Consider the following 13425-nt stretch of genomic DNA (forward strand, 5'->3'; position numbering starts at 1 on the left):
ACAGCAGAGAAAACTCGAGGCATCAAGAGACATTAAGTCTCCTCTGTTTCATTGGATGAAACAGTTAACTGGTGCATTTAAAGTTAAACGACGGCCTAGAACAGTGTTTCTCAACCCAGTCCTCAGCGAACCGCAGCCAGTCCACGTTTTTGCTCCCTCCCAGCTCCCCTGTACCAGGTATTCGGTGTTCCTGATTGGCTGGGAGCCAAATAGGATGTCAGACGTGCACTGTTATATACTCTTTCCCTGATACAAAGGCAACTTGTTTTATTTGACTTATATTTTCATTTATAATTGTTCACTCAACTTTCCAATGCTTAACAAGAATAAATAAAATCTACAGTTCATGAAATAAATGGAATTGTGGTAAAAACCTGTGGTGTGTTTACAAAGACATTTCATTGTATGTCATCATACTTGTGCTGATCTTGCTGTTTCGCCGTCAGCTAAATTCACTCTCCGTTTAAACGATGCCAGTTACCCTGAACTCCCTTCCTGGTGGCACAAACCGGGACCTCGTTAGCCACAGAGCATTAGTGACTTTGGCAGCTTGCCATCCGTAATTTCAGTTCCAATAGCTCCGCAAAAAGATGGATCGCATTAAGTTAGCAGTCTCTGTCTTTGTATTCATTCCCAGGTCTGATTCCGTTTTTTAAAACATCTAGGATTAGCATCGCAGCTGGATCAGGGCTGTCAAACAGCAAACTGAGCTAATGCTATTACATATTAATAAATCATGTGACATACGGCAGCATCCTTTGTTTCTCCGCATAACTCGAGTGTCCGTCATCCTTTCCGGAATGAAACAGGTCACCTTCGGAGCTCGTCCGGAAAGAGCTCGTTAATTAGGCAGCTCGGCTTTGATCCGCGGAGCCCGTCGCCGCGCACATTCCGAGCGTCGCTGTAAATAACCAGCCCGTGTAGACTGACATCTGCCTTTGATGTACCTGCCGCCGAAATGACGGACTGTGGCGAGGGGCCCCGGGTCGATCCGTGCATTAGCGACTCACAGGACGGCAAGACATGCGATTTATGTTTTATGGGGGCATTTACAAGGGTATTTACCATATTTATTGACTAGTGTCTTTGCCGCCCGCTTGCCAGTTCAAGGTCTAGTGGCAGAGTGCTATAGTTTCCTGGAAGGGGAGCGTGGTAGGCTGAAGCCAGCGCCAAAACTGTAGGAGAGTAGTTTACTCACCCTCCCCCAGACATCGAATTAGCTGGGTCCTTTTGGCTAACTGAGCACATACATCAGTGCGCCCCCTACTGTCAAGGTGCCTGCACTGCACTTTCAATATCAACCACAGCTCACCTGATGAACTTAAATCAGGGATCTCGGGGCTCAAACCCTCAAGGATACACTTCTTTTCTGATTACATGCACTCGGAGATGCACGTTACAGGTGCTGGAGTGCATCTTACGGGGCCTGGCGACCCCAGGAAGTAGGATAAGAGATGAGAGTGAGGCTGTTTTTAGATCATTACCCCACCCTGCTCCAGGCTACAAGATGCGCTCATCAACACCACCCGCCCCCCCCTCCAACACCCCCGCCTCCACACCAAACCTGCCCTGCTGCCGAGAGTCTCAGCCAGGACCTCAGAGGAGGAGAGCGAGAAGGGAAAGGAGATCAGAGGAATATTCCCCCTGATCTAAAGCATCACGTATCCCATGGTCGCCAGAACTCCAAATTCTCACAGCGGACATATTCGTCATTATCGGGGGTGGGACGGGGGGGGGGGTGAGTATGAGCTGCCTACAGCCTTAAAAGGGAGGATCCAGCACAAGCTCTTGAGATGTCACCCTTTCTTATAGTCAATGGAACCAGCAACCTGCCATTAAATACCAAGGCCAAACAGCCTCAGGAGGGACGCACGTTAACGGTCAGCAGCTCTGGTCTTCAGGGGGCGTATCTATATTACATACAGCTAAAGTGTCTCTTAAAGGGTCCGTCGAGGAATAGCTCATGTGTTTATGTGCAGCTGTGACTGATTCTTTAACGCCTGTCAGTATAAACAGCGTGACTGAACACTGTCGTTAACTGATGTGTTTTTATCTCCCCGCAAGCACCAGAGCGACCCACCTGAGGGCAGAGGCCAGAGGTTCGAACCCGAGTCATGTCCCCTGCCAATAAAAGAACTGCAGCAACACGTACATGTAGTCGATCACTTGGGATGGTACTTATGTTTTACTGAAGTGCCTTGCCTGCCCACTGTATCAGCGCCCTCTAGAGGCTAGTCAGGTGCCACCTGTAACCAGTGGCTCTTCAGAGCTTTCAGCAGGCGGAATCTCCACCACTGATTGGTTCACCTCACTTCCCAGTAATGGGTTTACTGGTTCATGCGGGGTTTGACGGGGCATGGCAAACACACAACACAGTGGCATTCAAGGGCCTGTCTCCCATGGCTACCAGTAACACACTGTTATTCCAAGTCACCCATGAACAGCAATAGTTAACAGCAGAATGGAAGCCCTATTTGCACTATGTATGATTAATACTAGGTGACAGATAATACATTCTCAGCCTGTTAAATCCCTTTAATTACTACAGGACTGAAACCCCATTACCAAAATTTCACTAAAATTATTAAGGATTGAATAACGTACAGTAAATTCTTTGAAATTGCTGGCTGGGATAGATTCCAGATGATGTATGTATGTATGGATGGATATACAGTCTATAATTGTTTTTTTTTATAAATTTGTTTTATGTTATTTGTCACTCATTTCTATATGGTCATACTAGCACACACACACAGTGACAAAAAAATCTGTCTCTTGTGTTACTCCTTAAAATGTGAATTATGTCATGCGTGTATCAGCCATGGTCAGGAATGAGGCACCAGCAGGTGTCAAACGGGGGGGGGCTGATGCAGCCCCCTTACAAAACTCCTCAAACTGGACTGTATCTAAGTATCAGACTGAATAAATGAACGTCTATGTGAATATGTAAATAACCTCATAATCCGATGGTTCCTTGGACAACTGTGTCAACTAATCATTGTGTCAGGGCTCACCTTGAGTGAAAAGAGACAATAATGTTCTGCCGGGAAAATGAAGCGTTTTCTTAACAGTCCACAGTTAGCTCTGTTTGAAGATAGAGAGTCACGAAATTCAGCCTGAAGGGCAGATTTTCATCGCACCCCTAAGAATAAAAGCCGGGACACTGAAGCGCCGGAGGGGCGGAGCCTTTCATCACAGAGCGAGGTCACCAGGCGCGTCCTGCCGATCTCACGGGGACAGCTTCATTCAAAGGAAACACTCCTTTTAATTAAAAAGGGGGTTGTGCCTATGGGCGTGGCCTTCACACCAACAAGCAGGATGGTTTCATTTTCCACGGTGGGAGAGAAAGATCGCATTACCTTCGGCAAAACGGTGAGACTGTAACATTTTAAGGACTGCAGTGTCCGTCGTAAATCAAACACATGCCGACACATTTACACGCCATTTACGACCACGTTACCTAACTGCCCGTGCTGAGTTTCCCACAATGCCGTGCAGTGCCTATAATATCATTCATGATATACAAGAAAGGTCATTTTTCTAACAACTTCTATCAATCTCGCCTTTCTTTTGGCCGATTCAGCGGCCATATGGCAGCCTGGTGTCATTAAAGACGGGGCGGGGGGGCGCAGGGACACAGACGCTGCAAGGTCAGCGAAAAGTCAAGCAGTGCTGCTTAGGGCTGACTGCTGTGGGGGCAGAACCAGCCCCCCCCCCCATCCCCCCCATCCCAGGGAGACGAGGCAGAAACCCCCGAATGTGCTAATAACACTAATGAAGCCATCAGAAAGGGCTCCGTCATGAAAAGGAGGCTGCATTACAGCTCAGTCTAGTAGGTTCACATCGCCAGGGTTGTGGGTTCGACTCCCTCTATGTGTAGAGGTCACATGTTCTCTTCAAATGTTTGCTTGGGTTTCTGGGTATTCTTGATTTCTGTGACAGTGTGTGTGTCCCGTGACGGACCGGCATGTCATCCAGACTGCCCCCCTCCCTCATGTCCTGTATTCCTAGCGACGTGCTCCAGCAAGGGTGAATACAGGGGCGGGGCCACAGGGTACCACCGGTCCCAGCTGACAGTTCATTGGCACCCAGGGTGCTCTCTTATCTGTCACTCACTGATTCAAAAACATTTCATTGGCTAATGTTGGCCCGTCCGTATGAATTATGGCCTTTCTAATACCCACCTTAAAAATGCTAGACTGGGCCCTGGCCCCAGGCTCAGGATTCTCAACAGATAAGAGGCACCCTTTAGTTTTCGTTTGCTTCCGAAAGGCTGTTTTTTATCCCAACATCACGGCGACACAATCAAATATCTTCACTTGGCTAGAGAGTCTGGCGAGTGAATGGGAGACATACCCGGCATATGGGTCACGCTTCAGTACGGCAGCGTCGCCAAGCCGGCGTGATGAATCTGGCAGAACGTACGGCTAGGCACATGAGCTCTGGCACAAGGCCAGCGCAGGGGGGGTGGAAGGGGACTTGGGTTCAGCGAAAGCCAACCTCCCCTGATTCCACGCAATGAGATCTGGGACTGAAAATAATTACCACTGTAAATAACGGGGGCTAAGTAAATACGCAGCCCACCGCCTCCTCGCCCCCCTGCAAAAGCCACCTCCCCCCCCCCCCGAACACTACCGGCTCATCAGCAGGGTTTATCATTCAGAACAGAGCCCGACGTCCATAAAAAAAAAACCCGTCCTTCCATGGAAACATCCCGGCGTTCAAATCAAACAGAGATCCATCAGCGGTACCGATCGATGTTCCCGGCCCAATTGAGCAGCAGACTCACTCCCTCAGTCCCCCCTGCCCCCCGGCCCCCACAGAAATGCGATTTCACACACCGTCAGGACCGTCTGTCTTCTCATGATATCTCCAAGCATTGTGTATGTGGGTGGGTGCATAGCTACAGCACCGTTTCTCAACCCCACCCGCGCCCCCCCCCCCAGCTCCCCGCCAGACAGTCCACATTTTTTCTCCAAAAACATGGCCTGTCTGAGGGTCCCTAAGAACCAGTTTGAGAAACATTGGCGTAGACATCAAATCTCGGTGAGACCCATCTATCGGGGGGAGGCCACAGCTTATCCCAGGCAGTACAGGACACAAGGCTTAGGACGCCGTGGACACAGAACCAGAACATCACAGGGTACACAGAACCGCACAGTCACTGTGGGTAATTCAGAGACACCAGTGACACTAACTGCATGTCTTCTGGTTGCAGGAAGAAATCGAGATTACCGGAAGACACGGGGAGAATTCACGACCTCTATACGCAGGACCAGAGGCGGGACTCAGACCCGCAACCTTGGAGATGTGACTGAATAGTGGAACCCACTCAGCCACTGTGTCTGTATAAAAATAAAATAAAAAAAGAGTGTACTGGTGTGAATATGGTCATCTATCTCTACCTAAAGAGGTCTGTGATGGGGGGAGATTTCAGTATTAATAATGTGAAAATTCAGTGCCTCAGGAGAATGGACTGCCTCCCCCAACTATCAGTCACCACTGGGGCGGCACTGAGGGGCCCTGAAGCGAATGCAGCGAGCTAACAGAGCTCAGCCTGTGTCGCCCCCCGGGGGAGATGGTCTGAAAGGACCGGCGATCGCCGGCCCCAGCACCGATTTCCCCTGCGGGCCAGACAGGGAACGAACATCTGCCTTAGCGTAAAAGAACAAAGAATCAGCATGTGAAAAACAGCACTCATCACTCACTCAGAATATGACATATACTTTTAAATTACACATAAACTAACCGTATGTGTTACAGATCTTGGTCCCAGGGCTGAAGCTGAGGTTTGAGTGGATCTGCGCACCTTCCGGATTCTTTAACATCATACATATAATCAGCATCCTGTTCCCCGGCCACGCATCCCAAACCCCCATCCACACAGCCGTCCACGCTTGTCCTATGCGGGGACGCGGGGGTCCGGAGCCTATCCAGGAAGCTACAGGCGTCAGGCAGGGAATAACCCAGGAGGGGCACCAACCCATGGCAGGGAATAACCCAGGAGGGGCACCAACCCATGGCAGGGAATAACCCAGGAGGGGCACCAACCCATGGCAGGGCCTACTCACACACCATCAATCACACATCCGCACCTACTGGCAGTCTGGGAATTGGGTGAACGTCAAAAAAGGTTTTCACCACTTAAAAAACGTCAGGTGGCTCAACCAAAAATATATATATTTTGCAATTAAAAATTTTCCAAATGAAAATCTTCACAAGGGACCATTTTATTGTGTACAATGCACCAGAAATTCATTCCACCTGACATTTCAAATTAAACAGGTATCTGATTGGACATCTGAACAAACTCTTGTCCTTGATGGCAAGTTTATGCACACAATTTTAAAATTTTTTATCATATTACAATATTTTCATAGTCTTCAATGGGTTGTACCACCTGACATGGAAGCTGTGCAAGCCTAACCATGAGTGGAAAATGGCAATACTTGAGTTAGATCTGCTAACTTTTTCAGTGCCATATAAAGGCCTCTTAGGGTCGTCTTTATGACGCAACATCCGGTTCACTGTTCTGAAATGCCTTTTATTTTAAAGTTCCCATTTCCCAGTCAAGCCAACTGACAAATGCTTTTCAATAGTCTCAATGGTTTTAAAACAGCAGTGTTTTGCAATGTTTATGAGCTTAAAGTTTTAAAACAAACTCATGCCTAACTAATCATTTATTTTAATTACTTTAACAGATTTAATACTTTTTGGTATTCTAATCATTAGCTTGGATGATTGCACCATTTGAAATTTTTGGACTTTGACAAACAAAAATGTGGAAACCGTATATTATTCAAATGCATCGAAAAGATTAAAGACGCTTCATACAATATTATTAGACACGCTTTACATTTATTAAAGGATTTGACAAGCTATTTTAACCCAAGTTAATCTCAGTCATTGCTGTTGTTTTGACTGCATCGTGTTCAAACAGCTTTGTACCTTTGTTCCAATTCAATCCTACTTCACATTCGTCACACAGTATTAAAATCAGTTTGTCCCACAAGTCTCACCCCCCCCCCCCCCAGCAAGCAAAGTTGCCTCCATCGTTCCCGGTAAAACCCCTGAATGACAGTTGACACGTGAATAGTGCCATCAGTCTCGATTACGTGTCTGGCAGGCTGACACCGCAATACGCGACCAGCGCTGCGCCTGACATTTCCCACAGCCATAATTTAGCCCCACAGAAACACACTTGTGTTGTATATTAAACTCCATTTGAGCCGGTGTCGTTGAGCGGGCACACCATGACCTTAACGTCGCACCCGCTGCTCCTGCCTAATGGTACACAGCTGGCCAGCTAGCAAGACATCAATTAGCTACTGACTATGTATACCGTCTGTTTGGGTACTAATTACGCAACACTGTCTTTTACGGTACTGCGTAATAAAAACAACATACTAATTCAAACAGTATTTGGTTAACGATAGAAATAATACGGTGTAACAGGACGAGATCATTATTCGTCCCAACAGTCAGCAACACGGTAAACCGGGCGTGACCAATCTTATCCACAAAGGGCGAGTGTGTTTAAAGGTTTTTGGGATAACGCAGGTGTGTCAATCAGTCCTCTAATTAGTAATCTAATTATGGAGTTGCAGTGAAAACCCACATGCCTGACGGCCCTTTCCGGATAAGATTGTTGACCCCTGCTGTAAACCATACAAGTTGGTCTAATTACTGCTTCAGGTACGTAGCCTCACAGTGCGTCTCACAACAAAGAGTTCAAAAGGCTCAGCATGTTTCATTTCAGTGCACAATGAATGCTGAAGAGGGCCTTTTCAGGTTTAACTTCCAGCCTAAAATGTATATCTTAATTACGCCGTTTAATCCCCCTGCATTCCTCGTTTTATTGATATAATCGACGGCCTTCCAGCTGTGCCCCCATCCACCCCCCCCGCCGAGTTCCGCATCCGTACGTTCCGGCACGTTCCGTGGCCGTGACATCGCGGGGCGTTTACGTGCCATTACTCACAGATATGAATAATAAATGACACATCGATTCCAAACAGACCCGGGGCCACAGCGGTGAGCTCCGTGCTCCGAGAGCAGTCGCCTTCCCCATCCAATGCGATTATTCTTACACCAAACACTGCCCACCCCCACCCCCACCCACGACCTACCCCCGAAGGGCAGGAGACTGGCCAAGTCAGAAGATGGAGCATGCTGCCACAACAAATGGAGAAGCTGTGTGTGGGCGGGGGGACGGGGGGGGTAATGTAAGTAAGACCTTCAATGTAGAAGAATGACTAAACACGATGTGGAACACAGACAGTAACCCCCTCCCCCCATACTCAACCCCCAGAGAAATCGCCAGATACACGACACACTCTCACGGCTCTGTTTCAAACCCAAGTGGGCTTCAACACCCTCTATTAAGCTCAGCGCCGTACATCGCAGCATCATACTAGGCTAACGACATCTTAGATAAGACCATGCATTGGCTGCAGTTATGGTCACGACACCTGCCACTGTTGCAGTTAATATACCCCACTCTTCACTGATGCTCTTAACGCAGAGGTGTCCATCAAAATAACAAAAGCCCACCCCCCTCCCAGACAGCCAATCCACCAAAAGTAACGAATGACCGGAACAAGTATGAGACCCAGTGATGTTTGGAAAGGCAGAAAGTATAAGAGAAGGAGAATTCATAACAATTAAAATGACAAATGGAAGCCTAAGACCCAGACTGTTCTGGAAAAATGCTTTCTGTAAGGTCATAAGGAACTGCCATTAATATCAAGGCACCTAATAATAAAATACCATTCCTGTAGGCATAAACTTATGCTCTTAACTAGAATATCAACAAGATTTCTTTTACTTTGTACATTTAGAGGAAGGCATGAGGACCGGCTCACCTTAAAGATGGTGGCTGCATTGTTTCCATCATCGATTAATCAAGGAGACCAGTTTGGCCTAGAACCTTTGTAACATTTCAGTCAATCAGACTGATCTGTTATTACTTTCCCTGGTAACGACTGAGGTCGAGCGTAAAATTATGCAAGAAGATGCTCAGAGGTGGCAAAGCCTGTCTGGAGAATTGCATGCCATCCTTAGAGACGACTCCTCAGCGAACCAAGAGCTTATAGCAGCCCAAGCCTGAGGCGGCATGACACACAAACAAACACAGCACCTCCATAACAGGGATCCCAGGGGACAGCTAACATAAATGTTTACGGAATTCATTCACCATTTATCCGTCGGAGTTAAACAGGCACCGGTTACCTCAAAGAGGGACCGCGAACCTCGTGTCGAGGGCAGGACGAAACCCAGAGCCGAGCTGGGAGCTGGCAAAAGACACAGGGATCGATATCCCGGGAAAGTCTGGTCACACCTGAACTACTTTGGGGTCCTTCCATCTATCCAGGGTTGCAAGAAGCGATCTTTAAGTTGTTTAATATTACAGTTGGAGTATAGATTCTTTAAGATTCCCCCATTGGAAAAAAAAACCCTTCAAACCCTTATTTTACCAGTAAATCCGTCACCTTATGGATTATGAAGGCCTCGTTTCCCATGTAAAAATTACCAGAATTAGTCCCCGTTGTCAGCTTCCCGATCCTTGACAGAGTCAGATGTTCTTTAAGACGGCTAAAATTGTGGGGATTTAAACAGCCCGGGGCAATCTGTGAGGGATTAGAGGACCTCTCTGCTCACTCAGCCTTATTATCCCCCCCCTCCCCCCGAATTCCAGCATCCCCATAACGTGACGCCGGTCCCAGGGCAAAAACGAGGCATAATCCCTGCACCTCAGGGTGCATTGCCTTCAGTTTACAACCCGACAGTGAAGCCCTGGATCTACCAAGAAGCACCTTGAACCACAGCATTGGACGTTGGGTCAGCGCTCAAATTTGAAGATAGTACAGCCCAGAAATATTTCGGGAACAAACTCGGAGAGGCCCATCGACGACAGTGACTCAAAACAAATCAGTGTTTCCCAATCCGGTCCTCGGGGACCAATAGACAGCGGGCTGTCTGGCAGGGAGCTGGGAGGGAGCAAAAACATGGGCTGTCTGGCGGGGAGCTGGGAGGGAGCAAAAACATGGACTGTCTGGCGGGGAGCTGGGAGGGAGCAAAAACATGGACTGTCTGGCAGGAAGCTGGGAGGGAGCAAAAACATGGGCTGTCTGGCGGGGAGCTGGGAGGGAGCAAAAACATGGACTGTCTGGCGGGGAGCTGGGAGGGAGCAAAAACATGGACTGTCTGGCAGGAAGCTGAGAGGGAGCAAAAACATGGGCTGTCTGGCAGGGAGCTCGGAGAGAGCAAAAACATGGACCGACCATGGGTCCCCGAGAGCCTGATTGAGAATTACTGATCCACATGAATCCTCTGTATATGGTCCGCCAGGTACTATGTACTTATGCAGTCAGCCATCTTGATAATATCAGGTCCAGCACGGTATGTTCAGGGAGGTCAACAGTGCTAGAAACACTTTACGCTTCATGTAAGGGTACGGTGAAACAAAAGACTTTTCTGAGGTCATGTACAGGTACGTGTAAGACATTTATGCTCAAACGGGGAACCAAACCCGTCCTCTTCTGTAATTTCCTTGACATCTCACTGCACCTGTCAGTCAGGCCACGTCTCACACAAGCTCAAACACTATTGGCCCTTCTCTAGTGCTGCCCCATTATAAGGGCATTAGAATCCATTTGGCAGGGCCTTCAAAGGCCATTTGCTGTTATTGAGATGGGGGGGAGGGGGGGGGGGGGTTCCCATGGCTACAGTGCTCTAGCTGGATTCATGGCTGCCACTTTTACTTGAAAAACCATAAGTTTGGTTAAAACTGCGACAGAGACCAGCAGCCTTAGTCTGAATTTGTTTGTGGTGTTCTGTCCAAACCACCCTTAACGGCATGGCATTGCGAGCAGCGACCCAGCAGTGAAATTAATGCGACATGATTTATGACATAAGCAGCGTCATGATCATCGTGACTGTTTATAAAGTTACTCATACTTAATCTCACTATTTCAATGCACTTTAAGGCAAATGAAATCCAGTAAGTGTCGGGTGGTCAGACGACTACAAAGTCTTTATATAAAATAGTCCATCTGCCTGTGATATATAAATAGGTTTATACATCTTGCTTTATGCTCAAAGCAACACATATCCGAACAGAAGGAAGAGTCCCAAAGGTACAGCTTCCATTAATTTGAGCTGTGTTTCCATTTAACAGGCAGCATCTCTTATGTACTTGCAATAATATATCCGTAAAATGAGTAGTTAACCACGGAAGACTTAATTTCTAAATTCTTAGGTGTAAAATATTCTATATAACAAGAATTTGATATGAGGCTGCGATATAACGACGGCACAAACATATCCAAACATAAATAATGCAGGGCTTGGTTTGCTAAAACGAAATCTCTTCGTAAAAAAAATGGCAAAATATTACACATACATAGTGTATATTCTTCTGAATTTAACCCATTTGTTTGGCCAAGAACCGAATAAAAGTTTATGAAACTTTGTTTTCAGACATTTGTAAGAACACTGGGGGCAAAATACTGACACGTAAAACTTTATTATTTTTTCATCACTGCCTCATGCAAGAATCTAAGCAAAAGCACAATGAAGACAGAGGCAGCTGCTGTCTGCAAACTTGCTTCTAATGAGAGGGGGACCCCTGGGAACAGCTCTCCCCCACTTCTGCTGTGGAAAATCCTCAGCCTCCCCAGTGTCTCTTTACAGCACAAATCAATCTCAATCCCCTTGATGACCGCTGCTACAGGGCATCGCCACTACAGGGGCGAGATGCGGCTCTAAAATCTGTGTTTACCGGAACACAATGAGAAAAGAAGAAACATAGGACTCTTATTCCAGGAATCTGCCAATACCTCCCCCCCGCCCCATACCCCACCCCTGCCATCTGTCGGTGGAAATTCCCCAGCCTCGTGTCACCCTGTGGCTGAGATTCTCCGTGGCAGCCTTGGGAAGGCTGTAGGCTGGAGTAGATGTCCTAAGCTAGACACGTTGTAAAGGGAGGCCAAAGCGCCATCCTACTTGAGGCAGGAGAGAGCCAATGGGGCTCTGGGTTTAAAGTACGTTCATTCTGATAGGCGGTTACTCACACGCCAGACTGTCACCCTACCTGTTCCTACCTGGAAAAGGGGGCGGGGCAAGATCATTCAGTGTTTTTTTTTTTTAAAAAAGCCCATGTGTAGTGCTGGACAGGGTAAACCACGAATATATGGTTATAAAAGGTATACATAACCAAAGACGGACCCTGGCATGGGCGATTGCCCAGGGTGGCATCATCTGTAGGGGCGCTGATTTAGCAAACTAAGCCAACTGCCCCCAATTGGCCAGGGCGTCACATGGGCTTCGACCACTGCTGCAAAAAAAGCATAATTCACCTCACCAAACAGACTCAGACTCACTGCAGCCTGTCAACCGCATCCTAGAGTTGCGTGTTCGGCACGGCAAGGTGATCTCTACCGCACCCCGATACCCAAGCTGTCAAACCCGCGGGCAGGTCGTCGAGAGACGCCATCCCGGCTTCATCTGCGGCTTTCCGGACGAACGCAGCCAGCCTGCTCCGCTCGCATCCCTGTCACGGGCTGTCAGCGTTTCCACCGCCCTGCGACAGGATCCCAGCTTTCTTCACGGCGGACTCTCTTAATGTATTTCTGTTACTTCAAAATGGATTCCTGTCAGTGCCGCAAAACAGGGCCGGTTTTGAAAAGAGCAGGGAGTAAAATAAAGTCCTGGCTGGACACTGTGACATCGGTGCACAGAAACCCGCTCCAGGGTGACGGCGAAGCTGCCAAACAGCCACGGGCAGCTTGGAAGCCGCCTCCATCGACAGCTTGCCTGGGATAGCCCCACCGCATCGCCCACAGAGGTGACGAGGGGCGGGCCACAAACAGGCTCCAAATGCCCCCCGTCACCACAGGACTACCACCCAAGTGGCCAAGTTTGTGGAGGATGAGGTGGGCTGCTTCATTACCATTACAATCTGCTACAAGGGCAACCACGCAGCTGTGGAAGACGGGCCTGGCTTTCGGTCTCCTGCACAAACTCCGGTTTACGAGCCTGAACTTTTGTGCACAAGTTTACAAAATATCACCCTTGTTATTATTACAGAAGCCCCTACAAAAATGCTGCAGTGGGAAACTACTGAACACCAATGATAAAATATAGCAATAAAAATTTGGATAGGGGTTAAGGTCGTCATGTTGGGATTATAGTTTTCCCCACAGAAATGAATGGAGAATCCCCACAAAGATATACAAACGTGTGTGTGTTATTAAATTTTAAAGATAAATCTGAAAACACCCTCACAGAAGTCGGCGGTATCTTCTATCGTTAATATCATGTAGAGTTCGCCGCGTCACCCACAGCCGGGGCTCCCAATGTACTCCTGTCCTACGTTTCTCTGCGTCAAAAACATTAACAGAAAAAGTGTTTTAAGTGCAATCG

At 47.9% G+C, this 13425-nt stretch overlaps 1 long non-coding RNA gene across 3 annotated transcripts in view; it reads right to left on the bottom strand.

The window, feature by feature from the left end:
* Positions 1-13425, bottom strand: part of LOC111855984 (uncharacterized) — a 61424-nt gene that overhangs the window by 47865 nt on the left and 134 nt on the right. The window contains exon 1 of one of the 3 annotated variants that reach the window (XR_011984746.1): positions 748-941. The exons of the other annotated variants lie outside the window; for them this stretch is intronic. This is a non-coding gene — a long non-coding RNA (uncharacterized lncRNA). Of the gene's footprint in view, positions 1-747; positions 942-13425 lie in introns of those variants that run through there. 3 annotated transcript variants of the gene reach the window in all.

Source organism: Paramormyrops kingsleyae, chromosome 22 (genome assembly GCF_048594095.1).
Source record: "Paramormyrops kingsleyae isolate MSU_618 chromosome 22, PKINGS_0.4, whole genome shotgun sequence".
Taxonomy (NCBI): domain Eukaryota; kingdom Metazoa; phylum Chordata; class Actinopteri; order Osteoglossiformes; family Mormyridae; genus Paramormyrops; species Paramormyrops kingsleyae.